At 38.2% G+C, this 21774-nt stretch overlaps 1 pseudogene; it reads left to right on the top strand.

Moving 5' to 3' along the window:
* Window positions 1-487: 487 nt before the first annotated feature.
* On the top strand, window positions 488-20192 carry LOC131900955 (zinc finger protein 431-like; annotated as a pseudogene).
* Window positions 20193-21774: the final 1582 nt, after the last annotated feature.

The following is a 21774-nucleotide window of genomic DNA, read 5'->3' as shown; positions in this document are numbered from 1 at the left end:
CCTTCTTATTAAATATTATTAAATAAGAAACACAGAACCAATGCAAAGAAGAAAGCCAAGAGGTCAGAGCTAAGAGCTAAAACCTTACCCTTCCTCCTGCAGTGGTCCTACCTCTCAGAACTCACTACCCCTGTGTTAATGTCTTTATATAGTGTTCCTGTTCTGCCTTCTCATTGGTTGTAAACCCAACCACATGACTGCCTCGTCATGGCCTGTCTGTATAGGCCTCCAGGTTTTCCTTGCTTGGTATTGAGATTAAAGGCATGTGTGTCCAATAATGGCTGTATCCCTGAACACACAGAGACTTACCCAGCTCTGCATACCAAGTGCTGGGATTACAAATATACGCCACCACTGCCCTGCTTTCCTATGGCTTGCTAATAGCTCTGACCCCTGGGTAACTTTATTTATTAACATACAAATAACATTTTAATACAAATAAAATATCACCATAGTCCCCACCAGACATAGTAACAGGATTGGGATCATGGCTTTGGAGCTTAAGTTTCAATGGGTCAGTAGGATGTTTGGACACTCTCCAGGTTTCATCTGGATGTTTCTCAGCCGCAGGCACCACAGGTCGGGCATGGGTGTGGTGGATCCAAGTGGAGATGCCATCCAATTTGAGGGCTGTTGGGGTGGTCAAGATGACGAGGTAGGGTCCTCTGTAGCTGGAGAATTTCTCTCCAGCTCCCGCCACCAAGTCCCACCAGTCCCAGAGCCCACTTATAAAATAAACACACAGACTCTTACATTATTTAAACTGCTTGGCCATTAGCTCAGGCCTGTTATTGTCTAGCTCTTACTCTTATATTTAGCCCATTTCTATTAATCTTTACTTTGCCACATGGCTCATGGCTTACTGGTACCTTACATCTTCCTTGTCCTGATGGCGGATGGCAGTGTCTCTCTCTCAGCCTTCCACTTCCCAGAATTCTTTTCCTTGTCCCGCCTATACTTCCTGCCTAGCCAATGGCCAATCAGTGATTTATTTACTGACCAATCAGCAACACACTTGACATACAGACCATCCCACAGCAGTCCTCTCCACCGTGGCTCCAGGGATCTTCGCTGATGTCTCCGGATCAGAACCCAGTCTCCAGGCTCATAACTATGAGGCTCAGGAAGAGAGGAGGGTAAGTACAGAGCCGGTAGTTGAGGCCAAATGTCTTCCAGCACTCAGGACAGAGCTTTTAGACTCTCAAGAAGGTCTACTTCTGGTGGCAGAATCAATTCAGTCTGGATGCTAGGCACAAGAGGTGGAGGTAGACCATACATTATTTCAAAGGGTGTCATCCCCAGTTGATAAAGGGAGTTCCTTACACGGAACAAGGCAAAGGGGAGGAGAGTTACCCAGTCACCGCCAGTCTCTAAGGCTAATTTGGTTAGGGTCTCTTTTAGGGTCCGATTAACCCTCTCAACTTGTCCAGAACTTTGCGGCCTATGGGCGCAGTGTAGCTTCCACTTGGCCCCTAATGCATTAGCTACCCCTCTGCTCACCTGTGAGGTGAAGGCTGGGCCATTGTCTGACCCAATCAGGTGAGAGAAACCAAACCTGGGGAGGATTTCTTCCAATATCTTTTTGGCCACTACATGTGCTGTCTCGTGTTTGGTTGGATATCCTTCAGTCCATTCTGAGAAGGTGTCAATAAAGATAAGCAGGTATTTATATCCATATTTACCTGGCTTAATGTCCATGAAGTCCATCTCCCAATATGTACCTGGACGAGTCCCCCTGACTCGAGTGCCTGGCTCTCTTTTACTCTGTAGGAGTTTACCAATTGGCAAGCCTTACATTCCTTTACAATCTTGTCAATCAGCTGATTTGCTTGAGGAACTTTTAAGGGGGACTTAGAGATCAGTTCTCTCAGCTTCCGGGTCCCTAAGTGAGAGGTCTGATGGATCCTCTGGAGGATACGTTTTCACAGTAGGCTTGGGTGAAGCACTTTCCCTGTGGGTAGCCGCCACCATCCATCCTCCTTTTTATATGCTCCCTCTATCTGAGAAGCCCAGGCTTCCTCATCTGAATTATAATGCAGTGTGGGGGGTAAGCTGCGGGGCCTGGATCTGCCAGAACGGGTAGAGTAGAGTCGGTAGAGGTAGAGCCGCTGTGATCTCTAGTGAGGCTGCCTTCTTTGCTAACTGGTCCCCCAGGTTGTTCCCCTTTGGTGGCCCGGACAGTGCATTACCGCAAGTTTCTTTGGGAGCCATAATGCTTGTAGCAAGTCCAGTATTTCTTGTTTATTTTTAATAGCCTTCCCTTCAGCGGTGAGCAACCCCCTTTCCATGTATATTGCCCCATGGATATGGAGTGAAGCAAATGCATATCTACTATCAGTAGAAATGTTAATCTTTTTATCCTTGCCCAGGTGCAGGGCTTTAGTGAGTGCTATCAGCTTAGCTTTCTGGGCTGAGGTGCCGGCTGGCAGAGCTTCTGCCCAGAGAATCTCACAGGTGGTGGTCACTGCAGCCCCAGCATACCTGTGTCCATTTCGTACAAAGCTGCTCCCATCAGTGAACCACGTCTCTTCTGCATCTGTCAGTGGTATGTAGCGGAGATCGGGTCAGACACAGTGTGCCTGGGCTAGGATCTCAGCACAATCGTGGATAGGGGTCTCTAGGTCTGGGTCTGGCAGTATGGTGGCTGGGTTTAGAGCGGTCGGTGCCTGGAATGTGATTCTGCTTGGATTTAAAAGCAGAGCTTGGTAATGAGTCACTCTGGCATTGCTAAGCCATCTATGGGGGGTTGCTTTAGCATGGGGGGTAGCCACCACAAGGTTCTGTCCCAGGGTTAGTTTATCAGCATCTTTGACCAGCAAAGCCACAGTTGCAATGATGTGCAACATGGGGGCCACCCTGCGGCTACAGAGTCCAGTTTCTTTGATAGATAGGCAACAGGCCTCCTCCATGGCCCGACATTCTGAGTCAGCACCCCTTTTGCCACCCCTTTCCTTTCATCTATATAGAGGAGGAAGGGCTTGTTGATGTCCGGGAGGCCTAGGGCTGGGGCTTCCAGCAATTTTCGCTTGATGGTGTCAAAGGCAGTTTGCCTCTCCTTATTCCAAGTCAGAATCTGTTTCTTTGTGGCTTCATAAAGGGGGCGAGCAATTTCAGTGTACCCCGGAATCCAGAGTCTACAAAACCCCACAGAGCCCAGGAACTCTCTGACTTGTCTGACTGTTTTAGGTACGGGTATCTTTAACACCGTTTCTTTTCTGGCCTCTGACAGCCATCTTTTTCCTTGTTTCAGTACATATCCCAGGTAGGCTACCTGTTTCTTGCAGATCTGAGCCTTTTTCGGAGAGGCTCGGTAGCCTAGTGCCCCCAGCGTTCTTAGAAGGTCTTTTGTTCCCCTGAGGCATTCTCCTTCTGTCTTAGTGGCTATCAGTATGTCATCTACATGTTGTAGGAGAGAGACATGGGGGTGCTGGGTGTGATACTCACTCAGGTCTTCATGGAGGGCCTCATCAAATATGGTAGTTCTTGAATCCTTGTGGCAGCCTCGTCCAGGTCAGTTGCCCGCTTATTCCAATATCTGGATCATGCCACTCGAAAGCAAAGTAGCCCTGGCTGCTCGGGCCAAGTGGAAGACTAAAGAAAGCATCCTTTAAATCCAGAACAGTATACCATTTCTTGTCTGGTGGGAGCATACTTAGCAGGGTATACGGGTTAGGTACTATGGGGTGAATGTCTATTACCCTTTTGTTGACTTCCCAGAGATCTTGGACTGATCGATAATCATTTGTTTGTGGTTTCTTAACTGGAAGGAGGGGTGTATTCCATGCAGACTGGACAGGCCGTAAGACCCCCTCTTTCAGAAGTCACTGTATGTGGGGGGTGATTCCCTTCTTGGCCTCTAAGGTCATGGGATACTGGCGGACTTTTACTGGGTCCGCATTAGCTTTAAGTTCCACATATATTGGAGGTCGATGTTTGGCCAGCCCCATTCCCCCGTCTCAGCCCAGGCGGTTGGAAATTCCCGGAGCCAGGAGTCCATACTAGGGCTGGGGGCAGACTTTTGCCTATGGAGGCGATATTCCTCCTCCAAGGGCATTGTTAAAAATACTCCAAAGGCTTTTCCATCTACTTGTACTTCCTGCATATGCAGGTATTATTATTTACTTCTTGTGTCTTTGATAGAGTTTTATTTTTTTAATGTAGACACTCAGTTATATACAGTTTCATCACATCACCATTTTTGTTGTGTCCTTTAAGTTTGAGCATGTTGTGTAATTATTTTTTAAGAAATGAGTCGTAGAAACTTTTTAATTTCCTTTTTTTGTTTCTGTCTTGACCCATTTTCTTCAGCAGAGTGTTGTTCAGTTCTCATGAGATTTAATTTTTTTTAATATCCAGCTATAATCCATAGTGGTCTGTTATTATGCACAATTATGTAAATTTTCTTGTATCTGTTGGGACTTGAACTGGGTCCAAGTATGTAATCTTCTTTGGAGAAAACCCCATGTGTTGCTGAGAGGATGGTGTATTCTTTTTCTTTCTATTGGACGTTCTATAGTATTTGTTTGGATCATACTGTTTATAAAATCCATTAACTCCAATATTTCTCAGTTTGGTTTTCATCTAGATGACATGTCAATTGGTGTGAGTGAGGTATTGAAGTCTACCACTGTAAAACCATGAGTGAGAGTCAATGTATCATTTTTTAATTTATAATTATTTATTTATTTATTTTTCTGTTATCAGCTTGATACAGTATAAACTCTTATCCTAATAGTGACAGTGAGATGTTTCATTGAGGCTTGCCCAGTAATTGAGTAAAACCAAAACTTATTATAAGCCACAATCATCCTAGGGTCCACCATGCTATATAGCCTCCCTGGTTCTGTGGGTTGCAGTCTGATTGTTCTTTGCTTTATATCTAGATTATACTTATGAGTGAGTAAATACCATGTTTGTCCTTCTGGGTTTGGGTTACCTCACTCAGGATGATATTTTCTAGTTCCGTCCATTTGCCTGCAAATTTCATGCTGTCATTGTTTTCTCTGCTGTGTATATGAACCACATTTTCTTAATCATTTCTTCAGTTGATGGGTATCTAGGTTGTTTCCAGGTTCTGGCTATTACGAATAGTGCTGCTATGAACATAGTTGATCCTGTATCTTTCTGGTATGATTGAGAATTCCTTGGGTATATGCCCAAGAGTGGTATGGCTGGGTCTTGAGGTAGATCAATTCCTAATTTTCTGAGAAACCGCCCTACTTATGTCCACAGTGGTTGTATAAGTTTGCATTCCCACCAACAGTGGAGGAGTGTTCCCTTTGCTCCACATCCTCTCCAACATTGACTGTCATTAGTGTATTTGATCATAGCCATTCTGACAGGTGTAAGGTGGTATCTCAGAGTTGTTTTGATTTTCATTTCCCTAATGACCAAGGATGTTGAGCATTTCTTTAAATGTCTTTCAGCCATTTGTGATTCTTCTTTTGAGAATTCTCTGTTTTGTTTTGTAGGCCATTTTTTTAATTGGATTGTTCAGTATTTTGATGCCTAGTTTCTTGAGTTCTTTATATACTTTGGAGATTAGTCCTCTGTTAGATGTGGGGTTGGTGAAGGTCTTTTCCCATTCTGTTGCCTGTCTTTTTGTCTTATTTACCATGTCTTTTGCCCTACAAAAGCTTGTAAGTTTCAAGAGGTCCCATTTATTAATTGTTGTGCTCAGGGTCTGTGCTGCTGGTGTTATATTTAGGAAATGATCTCCTGTGCCAATTCGTTTAGGTGTACTTCCTATTTTCTCTTCTATTAAATTTAGTGTAACTGGATTTATGTTGAGGTCTTTGATCCAGTTGGACTTGAGTTTTGTGCATGGTGACAGATATGGGTCTATTTGTAATCTTTTACATATTGACATCCAGTTATGTCAGCACTATTTGTTGAAGATACTTTCTTTTTTCCACTGTATAGTTTTGGCTTCTTTGTCAAAAATCAGGTTTTCATAGGTGTGTGGATTAATGTCAGGGTCTTCAATTAAATTCTATTGGTCTATATCTCAGTTTTTATACCAGTACCAAGCTGTATTTATTACTATAGTAGAGCTTGAGGTCAGGGATGATGATGCCTCCAGAGGTTGCTTTATTATACACAATTCTTTTAGCTATCCTCGGTCTTTTGTTATTCCATATGACATCGAGTATTTTTCTTTCCAAGTCTGCGAAGAATTGTGTTGGGATTTTGATGGGGATTGCATTGAATCTGTAGATTACTTTTGGGAAGGTTGCCATTTTTACTATGTTAATCCTACCTATCCATGAGCATGGGAGAGATCCTTCCATTTTCTGATATCTTCTTTAATTTCTTTCTGAAGAGATTCAAAGTTCTTATCAAACAGGTCCTTCACTTGTTTAGTTAGTGTTATCCCAAGATATTTTATGTTATTTGTGGCTATTGAAAAGGGTGATGTTTCTCTGACTTGTTTCTTAGCTCTTTTATCATTTTTTTTTATAGGAGTGCTACTGATTTTTTTTGAGTTGATCTTATATCCTGCTACTTTACTGTGGGAGTTTAATAACTGTAGGAGTTCCCTGGTAGAATTTTTGGGGTCACTTATGTATACTATCATAACATCTGCAAATAGTGAAATTTTGACTTCTTTTCCAATTTTTATCCCTTTGATCTCCTTTTGTTGTCTTATTGCTCTAGCTAGAATTTCAAGTACTATATTAAATAAGTATGTGGAGAGTGGACAGCCTTGTTTTGTTCCTGATTTTAGTGCAACCACTTTTTCTGTCCATTTAATTTGATGGTGGCTGTTGGCTTGCTGTAAATTTCCTTTATTGTATTTAGGTATGTTCCTTTTAATCCTGATCTCTCTAAGACCTTCATCATAAAGGGGTATTGGATTTTGTCAAAGGCTTTTTCAGAATCTAATGAGATGATGATGCGGGTTTTCTTCCTTTCAGTTTGTTTATATGGTATATTACATTGACAGATTTTCATATGTTGACGCATCCTTGCATCTCTGGGATGAAACCTACTTGGTCATGGTGGACAGCTTTTTTTTTTCCTCTGTCTCTCTCTCTCTTTTTTTTTTCAAAGCTGAGGACCAAACTTAGGGCCTTGCACTTACTAGGTTAATGCTCTAAAACTGAGCTAAATCCCCAATCCCATGGTGGATAATTTTTTTGATGTGTTCTTGGATTTGGTTTGCCAATATTTTATTGAGTATTTTTGCATCAATGTTCATGAGAGATATTGGTCTGCAATTCTTTCTTTGTTGAATCTTTGTGTGGTTTGGGCATCAGGGTAATTGTAACCTCATAAAAACAGTTTGATAATGTTCCTTCTGTTTCTATTGTGTGGAACAATTTGAAGTGTATTGGAATTAGTTCTTCTTTGAAAATCTGGTAGAATTCTGCACTGAAACCATCTGGTCCTGGGCTTTTTTTTTGGTTGGGAGAATTTTGATGACTGTTTCTATTTCTTTTGGGGTTATTGGAATATTTAAATAGTTTATGTGGTCTTGGTTTAACTTTAGTATGTGGTATCTATCCAGAAAATTGTCCATTTCTTCCAGGTTTTCCAATTTTGTGTAGTACAGCTTTTTTAAAGTATGGCCTGATGATTCTCTGGATTTCCTTATTGTCTGTTGTTATGTCTCACTTTTCATTTCTGATTTTGTTCATTAGGGTGCTCTCTCTTTTGCCTTTTGGTTAACTTGGCTAGGAGTTTGTCTATCTTGTTGATTTTTTTCATAGAACCAACTCTTTGTTTTATTGATTTTTTTTGTATTGTTTTCTTGGTTTCAATTTCATTGATTTTAGACTTCAATTTGATTATTTCCTGGTGTCTATTTCTCCTGGTTGAGTTTGTTTCTTTTTGTTCTAGAGCTTTCAGTTGTGCTGTTAAGTCATTGATATGAAATTTTTCCATCTTCTTTATTAAACATTTATTTATTTATTATGTATACTGAAGAGGTTGCCAGATCTCATTACAGATGGTTGTGAAACACCAAGTAGGTGCTGGGATTTGAACTCAGGACTTCTGGAAGAAGAGTCAGTGCTCTTAGCCTCTGAGCCACCTCTCCAGCCCCAATCCTTTTTTTTTGTTTTTTTTTTTGTTTTGTTTTTGAGACAGGGTTTCTCTTTGTAGCTTTACACCATTCCTGGAACTTCTTTTGGTAGCCCAGGCTGGCCTTGAACTCACAGAGTTCCTCCTGGCTCTACCTCTCAAGTGCTGGGATTAAAGGCATGTGCCACCACCACCCAGCTGAGATTTCTCCATTTTCTTTATGTGTGCATTTAGAGCTATTAATTTTTCTCTTAGCACTGTTTTCATAGTGTCCCATAAGTTTGGGTATGTTGTACTTTCATATTCAATAAATTCTAGATCTTTAATTTCTTTCTTTATTTTTTCCTTTACCCATTGATGTTTCAGGTGGGCATTATTGAGTTTCTGGGAGATTGTAAGCTTTCTGTAATTTTTGTTGTTGTTGAAATCTAACTTTATGGCATGGTGGTCTGATAAGATACAGGAAGTTGTTCCAATGTTTTTGTATCTGTTGAGATTTGGTTTGTGATGAAATATGTGGTCAATTTTTGAGAAGGTTCCATGGGGGTGCAGAGAAGAAGTTATATTCTTTTGTGTTAGGATGTAATGTTCTGTAGATATCTATTAAGTACATTTGAGTCATAACATCTGTTAGGTCCTTTATTTCTTTGTTAAGTTTCAGTCTGGTAGATCTGTCTTTTGCTGAGTGTAGTGTGTTGAAATCTCCCACTACTAATTTCTGGGGTTTGATGTGCAATTTAAGCTTTAGTAATGCTTCTTTTATAAATGTGGGTGTCTTTGTATTTGGGGCATAAATGTTCAGAATCAAGACTTCATCTTGGTGGATTTTTCCTGTAATTAATATGTAATGTCCATCCTGATCTCTTTTGATTGATTTTAGTTTGAAGTCTACTTTATTAGATTTTAGGATAGCTACACCAGCTTGCTTCTTAGGTCCATTTTCTTGGAAAGCCTTTTCCCAGCCCTTTACTCTGAGGTAGTGTCTGTCTTTGAAGTAAAGGTGTGTTTCTTTTTGGAGCAGAAGGATGGCTCCTGTTTTCTTATCCATTCTGTTAGTCTGTGTCTTTTTACAGGTGAGTTGAGACCATTTATACTGATGAATATTAATGACCAATGATTGTTAATTTCTGGGGGTTTTTTTTTTTGTGTGTGTGTGTGTGGTAGTGTTGCATTTTCCTTCTTTGGTATTTGTTGTTGTGGGATTATCTATTGTCTGAGTTTTCTTGTGTGTGTTTAGCTTCTTTAGGTTGGATTTTTCCTTCTAGTGCTTTCTGTAGGGCTGGATTTGTGAAGAAGTATTGTTTAAATCTGGTTATGTCATGGAATATTTTGTTCACTCTGTCTATGGTTATTGAGAATTTTGCTGGGTATAATAATTTTGGTTGGCATCATGTTCTCTTAGTGTCTGCATAACATTTTCCATGACCTTCTAGCTTTCATAGTCTCTATTGACAAGTCTGGTGCTTTTCTGATAGGTCTGCCTTTATATTTACTTGGTTTTTTCCCTTTGTGGCTCTTAGTATTTCTTTCTTTGTTCTGTATATTTAGTGTTTTGATTATTATGTATGGAGGGGACTTTTTTTTGGAACCAGCCTATTCAGTGTTCTGTATGCTTCTTGTATCTTCATAGGTATTTCTTTCTTTAGGTTAGGAAAGTTTTCTTCTATGATTTTGTTAAATATATTTTCTGTGCCTTTGACTTGGTATTCTTCTCCTTCTCTTATTCCTATTATTCTTAGATTTGGTCTGTTCATGTTGTCCCAAATTTCTTGGACATTTTAAGTTACTACTTTTTTGTCTTTAGTGTTTTCATTAACTGGTGAATCTATTTTCTCTATTGTGTCTTCAGTGTCAGAGATTCTCTGTTCCATCTCTTGCATTTGGTTGGTAATGCTTGCTTCTGTAGCTCCTGTTCATTTAGTCAGAATTTCTATTTCCAGCATTCCCTCAGTTTGTGTTTTCTTTATTGTCTCAATTTCAATTTTCAAATCTTGAATTGTTTTCTTCATCTGTTTAATTACTTTTTCTTGGCTTTCTTTGATTTCTTCCAATTTTTGTTTGTTTTTTCTTCCATTTCTTTAAGGGAATTTTTTATTTCTTCAAGGGAGTTTTTCATTTCCTCTTTAAGGGCCTCTATCATCTTTTTAAAGTCATTTTTATGATTGATTTATTCTGTTTCTTCTGCCTTAGTATGTTCAGGTCTTGCAGGTGTAGAATCATTAGGTTCTGATGTTGTCATATAGGTCTTTATGTTGTTGCCTGTATTTTTGCACTGGCATCTACTCATCTCTTCCTCTGCTTGGTGCAGGAGGTGTCTGTGTCTGAAGGTGCCTCTCTTGTTCTAATTGTTATTTTTGGTCCACTAGGTGTTCTTGGTTAAATTGGTGCTGTTGGGCTCTGTTTCTTCAGGAGCAGCTTAATCCAATCAGGGTTAGTGAATTCTGTCTCAGAGAGCAGTTGTTCCCAGTTGGTGTAGGTTGTGCTTATGGTTTCAGTGGTTGTTAGGTTCATAGGTTTTCTTTTTTGGGGTAGCAGGGAAAGATAGTTGTCTGTTCCCAGGGACTCCAATGGGTAGGGCCTAGGGGCTAGAGACCCAATCTGACAGTCCAGCAATGGCTGCTTACCTGTTCCCAGTTGTTGCAGTGTAGGCTTATGATTTTGGTGATCTGGTTCAGTGGCTGGGCGGCGCCTTCTTTTGTGTTCTCAGGTCATGTTTTGCTCATTCACCAACTCCTCAACTGATCTTGTTTCCTCAGACTGCAGAATATAGGATTCTTAATCATCTCCAAAATGTATCTCAGCTGGGCAGGTTGTTTAGTAGAATAATCTCACCAACACTTCCAAGTTGTTGGGTTTCATAGGATCAGCAGCTGGGACCTGGGTTGGCCTCACACAAAGTGTTCGGATCTGTTCTGGTCTCATCCCATGGACATGACTCCTTCACCGGGTGCTGGGATTAAAGGCGTCCCTCCTGTCAATGCCATCCTTCCTTTTAAACTTTTGTAAATTTGTGGTTTTGTCTCTCAATTGCATTAAAATCAATAGTTACGTGAGCACAGGTATAATTATGTCACCTACTTGATTGCTAGGTTCTTGCAGTCTGGACCCTGTAACAAATCTGCTAAGGTGAGAGGGAGAAGGATATCTGGGACTGTTGGGGAATAGTGCCAATCAAAAAATTAAGGCACCAGGTCAGCAGTGAAGTGGAGGGTAAGGGAAAGGTGAGCCTCGATTAGTCCTACAATCAGCAGCTGTGTTGGAAGTGTCAATGTGTCATTTAATCTGTGTGTTTCTTTTACAAAAGTGGATAACATAGTGTTGGGGGCATAGATATTGATAATTGAAATGGCATATTGATGGATTTTTCTTTGATAAAGTGTTCTTCCCATGTCTTTAGATTAATTTTTGTCTGAAGTTTATTTTGGTAGATAATAAAATGGCTACACAAGCCTACTTCTTAGTTCCAACTGCTTTAAATATGTTTTTCCAGCCTTTACCTTTTAGTAATCTCCATCTTTGATGTTTAAGTGTGTTTCTTGTTTTTTTTGCATTTATTTGTTTGGTTTGGTTTTTTTGTTTGCTTGTTTTTAATCTTTCCTCTATTCCTGTCATTTATAGATTTGGTCTCTACATAATGTTCCAGATTTCTTAGTTTTTTAGCATCAAGAAGTTTTTATATTTAACATTTTGTTTGACTGGTGTATCCATTTCTTCTAATGTATCCCCAGTGTTTGAGATTCCCTCTTCCATTTCTCTATTCTATTGGTCAACATTGCCTTTGTAATTCCTGTTTGTAGTCCTAAATTTTTCATTTCTGGGATTCACACAGTTTCCGTTTTTTTTTTTCTTTTATTGATTTTATTTCCATTTTCAGGTCTTAAACAGTTGTATTTGTTTCCTTTGGTGATTTGTTTGTTTTTTCTTGGTTTTATTTAAGTTGTTTATTGGTTTACTCCACTTGTTTGTGCTTTCCTAGCTTTCTTGGAGGAGTTTGATTTCCTCCCATTGTATGTTAGTTTGTGCTTTCATGAATTTATGTAAGGTGTTTATTAATTTCTAAGGGCCTCTATCATCTACATATATTTGATTTTAAGGGCTTTTCCCCTTAAACTATTTTTCAACTATTTTTGTGTATTTGTGGCCAGCTCTGGTAGGATAGCTGGATTCTGGTGGTGACATAGTGCCCTGCCTGTTATTAATTATGTTTCACTGCCAGGCATCTAGGTTTAGGGTGATAAGTCTAGGTGCTGGTTTCTAACTTCACCTTTTTTGCATGGGAGTTTTGTTCCTGGGTTTGTGTTTTTTCTCTGGAGTTTCAGAATGCATGTTAAATGACTGTTGCCTTTTTCCTGGCCTTCTTGGCTTGTGTGTTTAAGGGATAATGCTTGGTGGTGTTGTAAACTGGGGGAAGAAGAATGCAGGAGAGATGACCTTCATATGCACTGGAGGCATGGAGAAGGAAGAGGGGAAGATGCCTCTGGTATTCTACTCCACTGATAGGAGCAACTTTTAAAATCAGGTGTGGGGTAAGAGACAATATGGTAGATCTGCAGACATCCTAGCTGGTATCTGGAAGATGTGGTGAGTAATTGACCAGAGGGTGTCTGCCCCATTGGGTGATGGGACTCAGATATGAGAAGTGTAAGGAAGGGTAGGTGGAGATGGTCTTTGAAATCCACATGAGATGTGAAAAGAGAGAGGGGAGGCTGCAGCTGGAGTTCTGTTTCAGGCCTCAGGACAACTCTGAGTATTGGAACCATGAGAGTGGGTAAGGTCTGTGGATAGTCTTCCTGGTCCCATACCCAACATCTTAATACAGATTCATTAGGATCCCAAAGATCATTTATTTACTTATTTTTGTATTTAGGCTTCTGTTTTGGCTAATCTGTGAAAGGCATTTAGTTTATTGGAAGTATGTGGGCTGCAAATGTCACTCAGCAATTATTCTTCTTGGTTGAGTTCAGATACCAGCACCCAAGTTGGGAGGCTGCTATTCCAGATCCAATGGATCTTACATGATCTTTGCTCTGTCACCTATACACACATGGAAAATATTCTTTCTTATACATACAAATATATACTGAAAATGTGTCTAGACTTGTTTGCAAAAGCTCTTAAGACTTATAAAGCAATTAGAGGGAATTTGGTTGGTTGAAGTATATAATAGAATCATACAATGATTATTTAAAAATCTATATTTTTAATTTGTTTTAAAATTATTTATTTCCTCACTCTGATACAGGTTTACATCTAATCTTCAATCATAGAAAAGAAAATTTTTTAAAATTTTCTAACAGACATCCTTTTCCTTATAAAAGGAGAATAAAATAGCATTAGTAGCCAAAACTATTTTCTACAATGTAGAAATATCAGGCTTCAAGTGAATGATTCCAATTTTGGTGGAACAGTCTCCTCACCCAACCCATTTTTCTCTTATTGGTAACAAAGGAACTGGAGTGACCAGGGTAAATGGTGCTCAGTGATTTCTCTGATTTTTGATTTTCATTAGAAACTTGTAACTTTTTTCAAGGGACAATATTATATTTGTAGGTCTGTCTTTCTGTCTCCTATTATCAATGGTATCATCTGTGTGCTGTGAGTTTTTTTATTATTAGTTATGATATAGTTATATTGTGTCTCTGGCAATTGATGGAACTTCAGTTATTTTTATTGTATGGAAAATTGCTATATTATGTTAGGAGTTTCTCAGGTTTTTGATTTGGAGACTTTCTGTGGAGGAACAATTTTAGTTTTTTCTTCTTGATCTTAGAAACTTGTATTTCTTCATTTCTTGGTGTATCTGTGTTGCTACTTGTTATCATTATCAATTTTTTTGCTATTTAAATTATTGATGTAGGTGATTCATTGGGTTTAAGTTTGTAAAGTCTCATACATTATTGTCTCTGTGTGCTAGTTACTTCCAGATGTCAACATTTCAGAGCCCACAGTCACTTTTGGAAACATCTATTGAGGATGTGCCCCATTCAGAATAGCTAGTTGCTAAGTTTTTGAGCGATTTTGTTGATTGATGATTTCCAGGTGATGGCCCTTCCACTGAGCATGCAGCATCCCTAAGAAATTTGGCCTGCAGTACATAAGACAGTAAGCTTGTCATGAGACAATAACCATGTCAGAGAGAAAGCCTGGAAACAATGATTCCACATGTTTTTTACCTTCAGTTGTTAGATTGAATTTCTATCCTAAACACTCACAATGATGGATTGTGGTCTGGCAGAATGAGCCATATAAACATGTTTGTTACCTGAGGTGCTTTTGTGTAGAGGATTGAATCAGAGAAAGAAAAAAAGCAATTTGTAACAGAATGTAGAAAACCAAAAGTGATTTTGTGGTTCAAAGGTGGTGGGAATGGTGACTTTGGGGAGATGGTTGAACATATCAAAATTTAGATGGCAAAAGACATAGAAAGCTTCATATAGAGCTTAATTGGTCATTTTTTTAGTGCTGAGAATAAAATACTGTTAAAGTACTGCAAACAGTGGAGGTTGAAGTCAAAGGATTTCAGTGGGAATTAAAATAGAGGACATGTATGTGATATTTTGGACTTTAACTTTTCTTATTTTCCCATGCCCTCAAGAAATTGATTGAGTAAGGCAGAATTAAAAAAAATGGGGCCGTTTTTTTAGATGGAATATTGACTTTCTTGGATAGCTATTACTTATGATTCATTCAGTACTACATTAAAAAAATCAAGAAGTGGATATAAATAAATGAAAAGTCTATGGGTTGTAAAGAAAAACAGCACTATGAATTTGCAGAAGGTAGTGAAATCCTGAACAAAGTCAGGAATTATCAGGTAGATTATCACCATTTAAAAGAAGGCCCTTAATCTACATTAGAAGCCTAGGTAGGTTCCCCAAGGATAAGAATCCACCCTTATATGCCCTCAGTTAATGGTGTGATTATGCAAATTGATTGGCATTCTCAGGAAGCAACTTTATTCAAAGACTGCTGCATCTCTGGTCTAAGCGTGGCAGAGGCCATCACAACTTAGTAACCAAATTTGGAGGAATGATTGATGTTGAACTGGTTCTGTAGACCAGAATGATGTAAAATTTAAGATTATACATTTTTAATCTGCATTTTCAGGTCAACTCTGTTGTAGGCATCTGTGTTTGGTATGGTAAGAGCTCCAGAGAGAAGACTGTCTGACTTCATTGCATGATACTATGAGGATGAAGCCTGAGATTCATTTTGAGACCATAAGATGTTGAAATAATTAAGCTATGAGACATCTTACATGGAGTGCTAGCTGCATATATGGAGTGGAAGTAAGCAGAGAGAAATGTATGGGAAGTTGTGGAGAGAGAGCGATCTAAGTCCTTCAAAAATGAAGCCTCATTTCTCTGACATAGAGCTACCAGATTCAATGGTTGCCCTGCTGGGTTTCAGTCTTCCCTTGGTCCAATCTTTACTCACTGTGTCTTACTTCCTCTCCTTAGGGATGGTAATGGATTTTCTGTGCCATTCACATGTTGGAAATATTTAAATTGTTTAATGATTTTAGAAGATACCACAGTCAAGAATTTGTCTTGAGTGTCAAAAGAGACTTTGGACATTTCAACAGTGTAGGGGTTGTTGCAGACTAAGCGAATCATTGAAGTGACTAAATGCATTTTCTTCATGGATGACACTTGAGCCTATAGTGACCTGGGTGAGAATCTAGTTAATTGAATAAAAAGCTCCCAGATGGATGAGGTATTTGAACACATGTCTCTCCTTGGTGACTTTCTTTGCGGTACTTGTGGAACCTCTCTGGATAAAATATCTCATTGGGGCTGGTGATATGTGCTTCTATAGCCTCAACCCATTTCCTTTTCTATGTTTCTACTATGTTGTGGTTGAAATGAATGAACCAGCTTCCTTCTTATGCTGCCATGACTTCATCACCAGTATAGATAGTATCATCAAATCACATAAAATACAATTGATGGAATGGTATTCAATGCTAAACCACCTTGCTAGCCTGATTTTTTTTAAAATTTTGTTGTTCCTATTTTTGTTTCTGAAGAAAAGCTTTGACTGAGTAGCCCTGACTCTCCTAAAAGTAGCTCTGTAAACCAAGTTGGCCTCCAAATCAGAGAGTCACCTGACTCTTGCTCCTACATGCTGAGATTAAAGGTTGTTCAACATTCCAGGTTTTTTAAATATATATTATTGGGTGATGGTCCTAGAGTATATGTTTTTGTACATGTCAAGCATTTGTTGTTTTGCTGAGCGTTACCCCCCAGTTTCAATTTTGAAATTCAGCAGAAGATACCATTCTCTTACTAAATGTAGTGTCTGGGCCTTCTGAGTCATTAGATTACAATTGTGTGACATTCTTCTTGCTTTTTGTGTTTGTTTTGATGTTTTTTTAACGAATATGATTCTTTTGTCTATATACATAGATGTGGACCACATGTACACCTGTCCTCACAGTAGTCCAAAGAGGGTCTTAGAACCCACAATCTTGGAATAATGAACAGTTGTGTGATTCCACCATATAAGTTCTGACAATTGAGCCCATCTATATGTAAGACCAGTAAGAAATCTTTTACTTATGAGCCATCTCTCATTCCCTGTGTTGATTGTTTATGACCATCATTGATATTGCTAATGTTATCTTCTTTCTATTTGTAACTGTTTAAATGCACAGTTCCTTTTAGTAAGATTTATTAATGTACAGTTTAAACTGGAGCAATTCAGGTTTCTGGAAAATGAATAGAGAAATGGAGTGAATGCCAAACTCTTTGTAGGATCTTCAGTAAAAAAAAATCTCTGAGTTCATCTTATCTTTTTTGTTTGTTTGAATGGAAGATTCAGTGCAGATACAGTTAGCATAGACTAGGCTAACTTTCACATCAGAAGCAGATATACCTGCTTCTACCTTGTAAGTTCTGGGATTAAAAGCGTGAGCTGACATACTCAGCTTACAAATCTTCTCTGTAGTTAATAATTGTTCATATAATTTCTCTGATGGGTGCTCAGTACTATTGAAGTGTTTGCTTGTCTCTCTATCTCTGTTAATAGGCATTTCTCTTGCAAGGTGGTATCCTGTTCAGAGCATTCAGAAATAATAGAGGTCAACCTCCTATTAAGTTTATTTGTGAAGTAATTTGATTTCATTTTAATGTCTGATTTATAGAATTTGTGTAGCTCTAACCAGAATTATATGGCTATATTCTCAATGAAGCACACATTTACAATGATGTATCATGCTTTTTGTTTTATACATATGGTTGGCATATTTATATATGGCATATTTTAGAATACAGTGACCTATAATGATGTGCATATCGACATCACTCAGGAAGAGTGGGCATTGATGGATTCTTCACAGAGGAATCTCTATGAAGGTGTGATGCTGGAGACCTATATGAACCTCACAGCTATAGGTAATACTATAAATTTTCCTTCACATTTTAAATAAGGGCACAACTGTTTCTTAGTTATTGATGCTCTTCTGCAATTCTGATTGAGAATGAGGAAGAATGAAATGAATAAATCAGATTTGGTTCTAAGGATCACTGAAGATAGTAATATAAAATTTCCAGTATCCTGTAGTATTTCATACATTTTCTTGTCCTATATTTTAGGCTACAACTGGGAAAATCTTGAAGTTGAAGAACATTGTCAAAGTTCTCAAAAACATGGAAGGTAATTTTCTTGTAAAAGCTGATAGAAATGGGCCTCTGGATATATATAATTTATGTGGATGTTTTAATTAAATTAAACAGTGTAAATAATTACAGCTTAAAATGCATTGATGATCATTAAATGCTCATAAAGACACATGGCAGGTAAGAAATTTGTGTTTGAAAGTGATTCTTTTAAGAAGGAAGACAAAAAATGCCTATGACAAATCACCATTTGAATAATAGCATCATCAAAGCTATGCTGTACAAATGGCAATCCATTTATTTTCATAGTATTTCATATTACAAAAGATATACTCATTGAATATGTGATAAGAATATATACACAACCTTTTAATAAGCAAATAGTCCATAGTATAGTTACTCATATAGTTGTTCTGTCTTTGCTAATTTCAGTTAAAAAGGTAGTTCGAGTCAAGAGTAAAGGGGTTGTTGTTGTACAGAAACATTATTCCCTGTACCACACGTTGATGAGGAACAGAAATTCCAACTGTAAATGAAATGTGGAAATATTCTTGTTGTTATTCTTTCTTTAATAGTTATATTATATGTCACTTTGGATACCAGGCCTAAAAACATAAGGACAGGGAGGAAGCTATGCACATCTCTGAATCTCAGAACACTTAAAAGACATGTAGTAGTCCCATGTTGAGTATACTTGTTGAATGTGATTCAAGTTTACAAACAATTGGTTTTCCAGATTCATTAAGAATAGATCAACAAATACACCAAAGAAAAGCCCTATGGGTACTAGGACTGTCTGTGTACATGTTTCTGTTTGTCCCGGTTAACTTTGAACATGTAGCATGACTCACAGTATAGGTAACTTTATCCATGGAACAAGGGACATAAATGTCCAAATTCTCCCAGTTCTCTTCAAATATGTGAAAAACCTCAGAGAACAATGAAGCCACAAATATTAGCCAGGTAATAAAGGCTCTTACCATCAAGGCATATTCAAATATGCAAAGTCATCCTTAATGCAGGGGAACAACATGAGTGTAAACAACATGTTAAAACTTTAAGATCTCAGTTCCCTTTGTACATAGACAAAATTGTAAAATTAATTCATGAAGATATAAATACTCAACAATGTAATGAATGTGGTAAATCTTTTAAATGTTTCAATTATTCTTGCAGGCATGAAAGAAGTCATACTACAGAGAAATCATATGAATATATTGAGTGTGGTAAAGCCTTTGAATGTCATAGTCATCCTCAAAGGCATGAAAAAACACATACTGGAGAGAAACCCTATGAAAATAATCATTATGGTAAAGCCTTTGCACACCCCACTCATCTTCAAGTACATAAAAGAACACATACTGGAGAGAAACCCTGTAAATGTAATCAATGTGGTAAAGCCTGTGCTCAATACAGTGCTCTTCAACTGCATGAAAGAACACATACTGGAGAGAAACCCTTTGAATGTAATCAGTGTGGTAAAGCCTTTGTTCGTCACAATGATCGTCAAGTACATAAAAAACACATACTGGAGAGAAACCCTATGAATGTAAACAATGTGGTAAAGCCTTTACACAGCCATATAATCTTCAAGTACACAAAAGAACACATACAGGGGAAAAACCCTATGAATGTAATCAGTGTGGTAAAGCTTTTGTACAATCCAGTCATCTTCAAGTACATAAAAGAACACATACAGGAGAGAAACCCTATGAATGTAATCAGTGTGGTAAAGCTTTTGTACAATCCAGTCATCTTCAAGTACATAAAAGAACACATACTGGAGAGAAACCCTATGAATGTAATCAGTGTGGTAAAGCCTTTGTTTGTCACAATGATCTTCAAGTACATAAAAGAACACATACTGGAGAGAAACCCTATGAATGTAAACAATGTAGTAAAGCCTTTACACAGCCATATAATCTTCAAGTACACAAAAGAACACATACAGGGGAGAAACCCTATAAATGTAATCAGTGTGGTAAAGCTTTTGCTCAACACAGTACTCTTCAGCTGCATGAAAGAACACATACTGGAGAGAAACTCTATGAATGTAATCAGTGTGGTAAAGCCTTTGTTCGTCACAATCATCTCCAAGTACATAAAAGAACACATACTGGAGAGAAACCCTATGAATGTAAATAATGTGGTAAAGCCTTTACAGAGCCATATAATCTTCAAGTACACAAAAGAACACATACAGGGGAGAAACCCTATAAATGTAATCAGTGTAGTAAAGCCTTTGCTCATCACAGTGGTCTTCAACTGCACGAAAGAACACATACTGGAGAGAAACCCTATAAATGTAATCAGTGTGGTGAAGCCTTTGCTCGACACAGTGCTCTTCAACTGCATGAAAGAGCACATACAGGAGAAAAACCCTATGAATGTACTTAGTGTGGTAATACCTTTTCTTGTCACTCTCATCTTCAAAGGCATGAAAGAATACATACTGGAGAGAAACACTATGAATGTAAACAATGTGGTAAAACCTTTGCACAGCCTAGTTATCTTCAAGTACATAAAAGAACACATGCTGGAGAGTAACCCTATGAATATAGTCAGTGTGGTAAAGCCTTTGCTTATCACAACGCTCTTTAATGGCATGAAAGTACACATGGGAGAAAAACCCTATGAATGTAGACAATGTGTTAAAACCCTTGTATGTAATAGTGATCTTCAAAGGCATACAAAAACACATACTGGAGAGAAACCCTATGAATGTAATCAGTGGGAAAAAGCCTTTGCACAACACTGTCATCTTCAAAGGCATGAAATTACATTTATTGGAAAGAAACCCTATGAATGTAATCAGTGTTCTACAAGCCTTTGCTCATCACTCTCATCTTCAAAGTTATAATATAACACATACTGGAGTGAACCATACAATTGTGATCACTGTGGTAAAGGCTTTGTTCATCATAGTGCTTTTAAATTTAATGAAAGAACACATAATTGAGAGAAACCATATGAATATAAACAGTGTGGTAAAGCCTTAGCACAGCCCAGCCATCTTCAAGTATATTAAAGAACACATACTGAAGAAAAACCCTATGAATGTAATCAATGTGGTAATGCCTAGTCACAACACAGAGCAATCCTATAACTGTAAAACTTTTAGTGTGTAATTGGTCTTTAAATTCTTTGAATATAACATTAGACTTTGATGATCTGAAAAAATTTATACCAAAGGCAATCTGAATCTATATGAATTGTTATGATTTCAGGCCACATACTTACATTCCATCACACAAAATTATTTTGGAAAAAAATCTAAACTGTGTCAACAATCTGTTCAAGCATTATAATGTCTCTTTTTGTGTTGTTTACACATGTCAACTAATATGGACAAAAGGCCTATAAAGTTAAATGGTAAGGTAACTAAGACAAGGTCTTTACATATCCCTGGCTGTCCTGGAACTCACTTTGTAGAGCAGGCTGGCCTCAAACTGATAGAAATCCACTTGCCTCTGCCTCCTGAGTACTGGCATTAAAGGTGTGCACTACTGTGCCCATTACTTTCCATCTTTTTGAGTTTCTGTTTTTGAAGGCTAACTGACCTACACACTTCTAGAAGACACCTCTCTTCAAATACATGAAATAATAAATTCTGGTGTAAAATTTCATAGATGTATATTATTGCTTTTCTGTTGCTTTGATAATGGATCATATCTAAGTGAACTGAGAAAAGGGTTTAATATGTCCCTTGATTCCAGAGAAATATAGGAACCCCGTAAAAGTGGCATGGAAACAAGTGTCAGACATGGCCGTTAAAGCAGGCAGCTAAGAATCCACTCTCTTTTTTTTTTTGTTTTGTTTTTTCAAGACAGGGTTTCTCTGTGTAGCTTTGTGCCTTCCTATAGCTTGCTCTGTAGGCCAGGCCGGACTTGAACTCACAAAGATAGGCCTGACTCTGCCTCCCAAGTCCTGGGATTAAATGCGTGTGCCACCACCACCTGGCTTTAGAGTTCACATTCTTGTCATGCAGCATAAAGCAGAAAGTGTAAATTGGAAATGGTGTGCAGATGTAAATACTCAGGCCAACCTTCAAAACCAATTTCTTCCAGCGGGTACCATTTTCTAAATTTTCTGAAATCTTTCACAGACTGAAAATGATAGAATACTCTGA

This window comes from Peromyscus eremicus, unplaced genomic scaffold (genome assembly GCF_949786415.1).
Source record: "Peromyscus eremicus unplaced genomic scaffold, PerEre_H2_v1 PerEre#2#chrX_unloc_1, whole genome shotgun sequence".
Classification (NCBI taxonomy): Eukaryota; Metazoa; Chordata; class Mammalia; order Rodentia; family Cricetidae; genus Peromyscus; species Peromyscus eremicus.
Note: the sequence above shows the minus strand (reverse complement) of the source record. Positions and strands in the feature narration are given on the sequence as shown.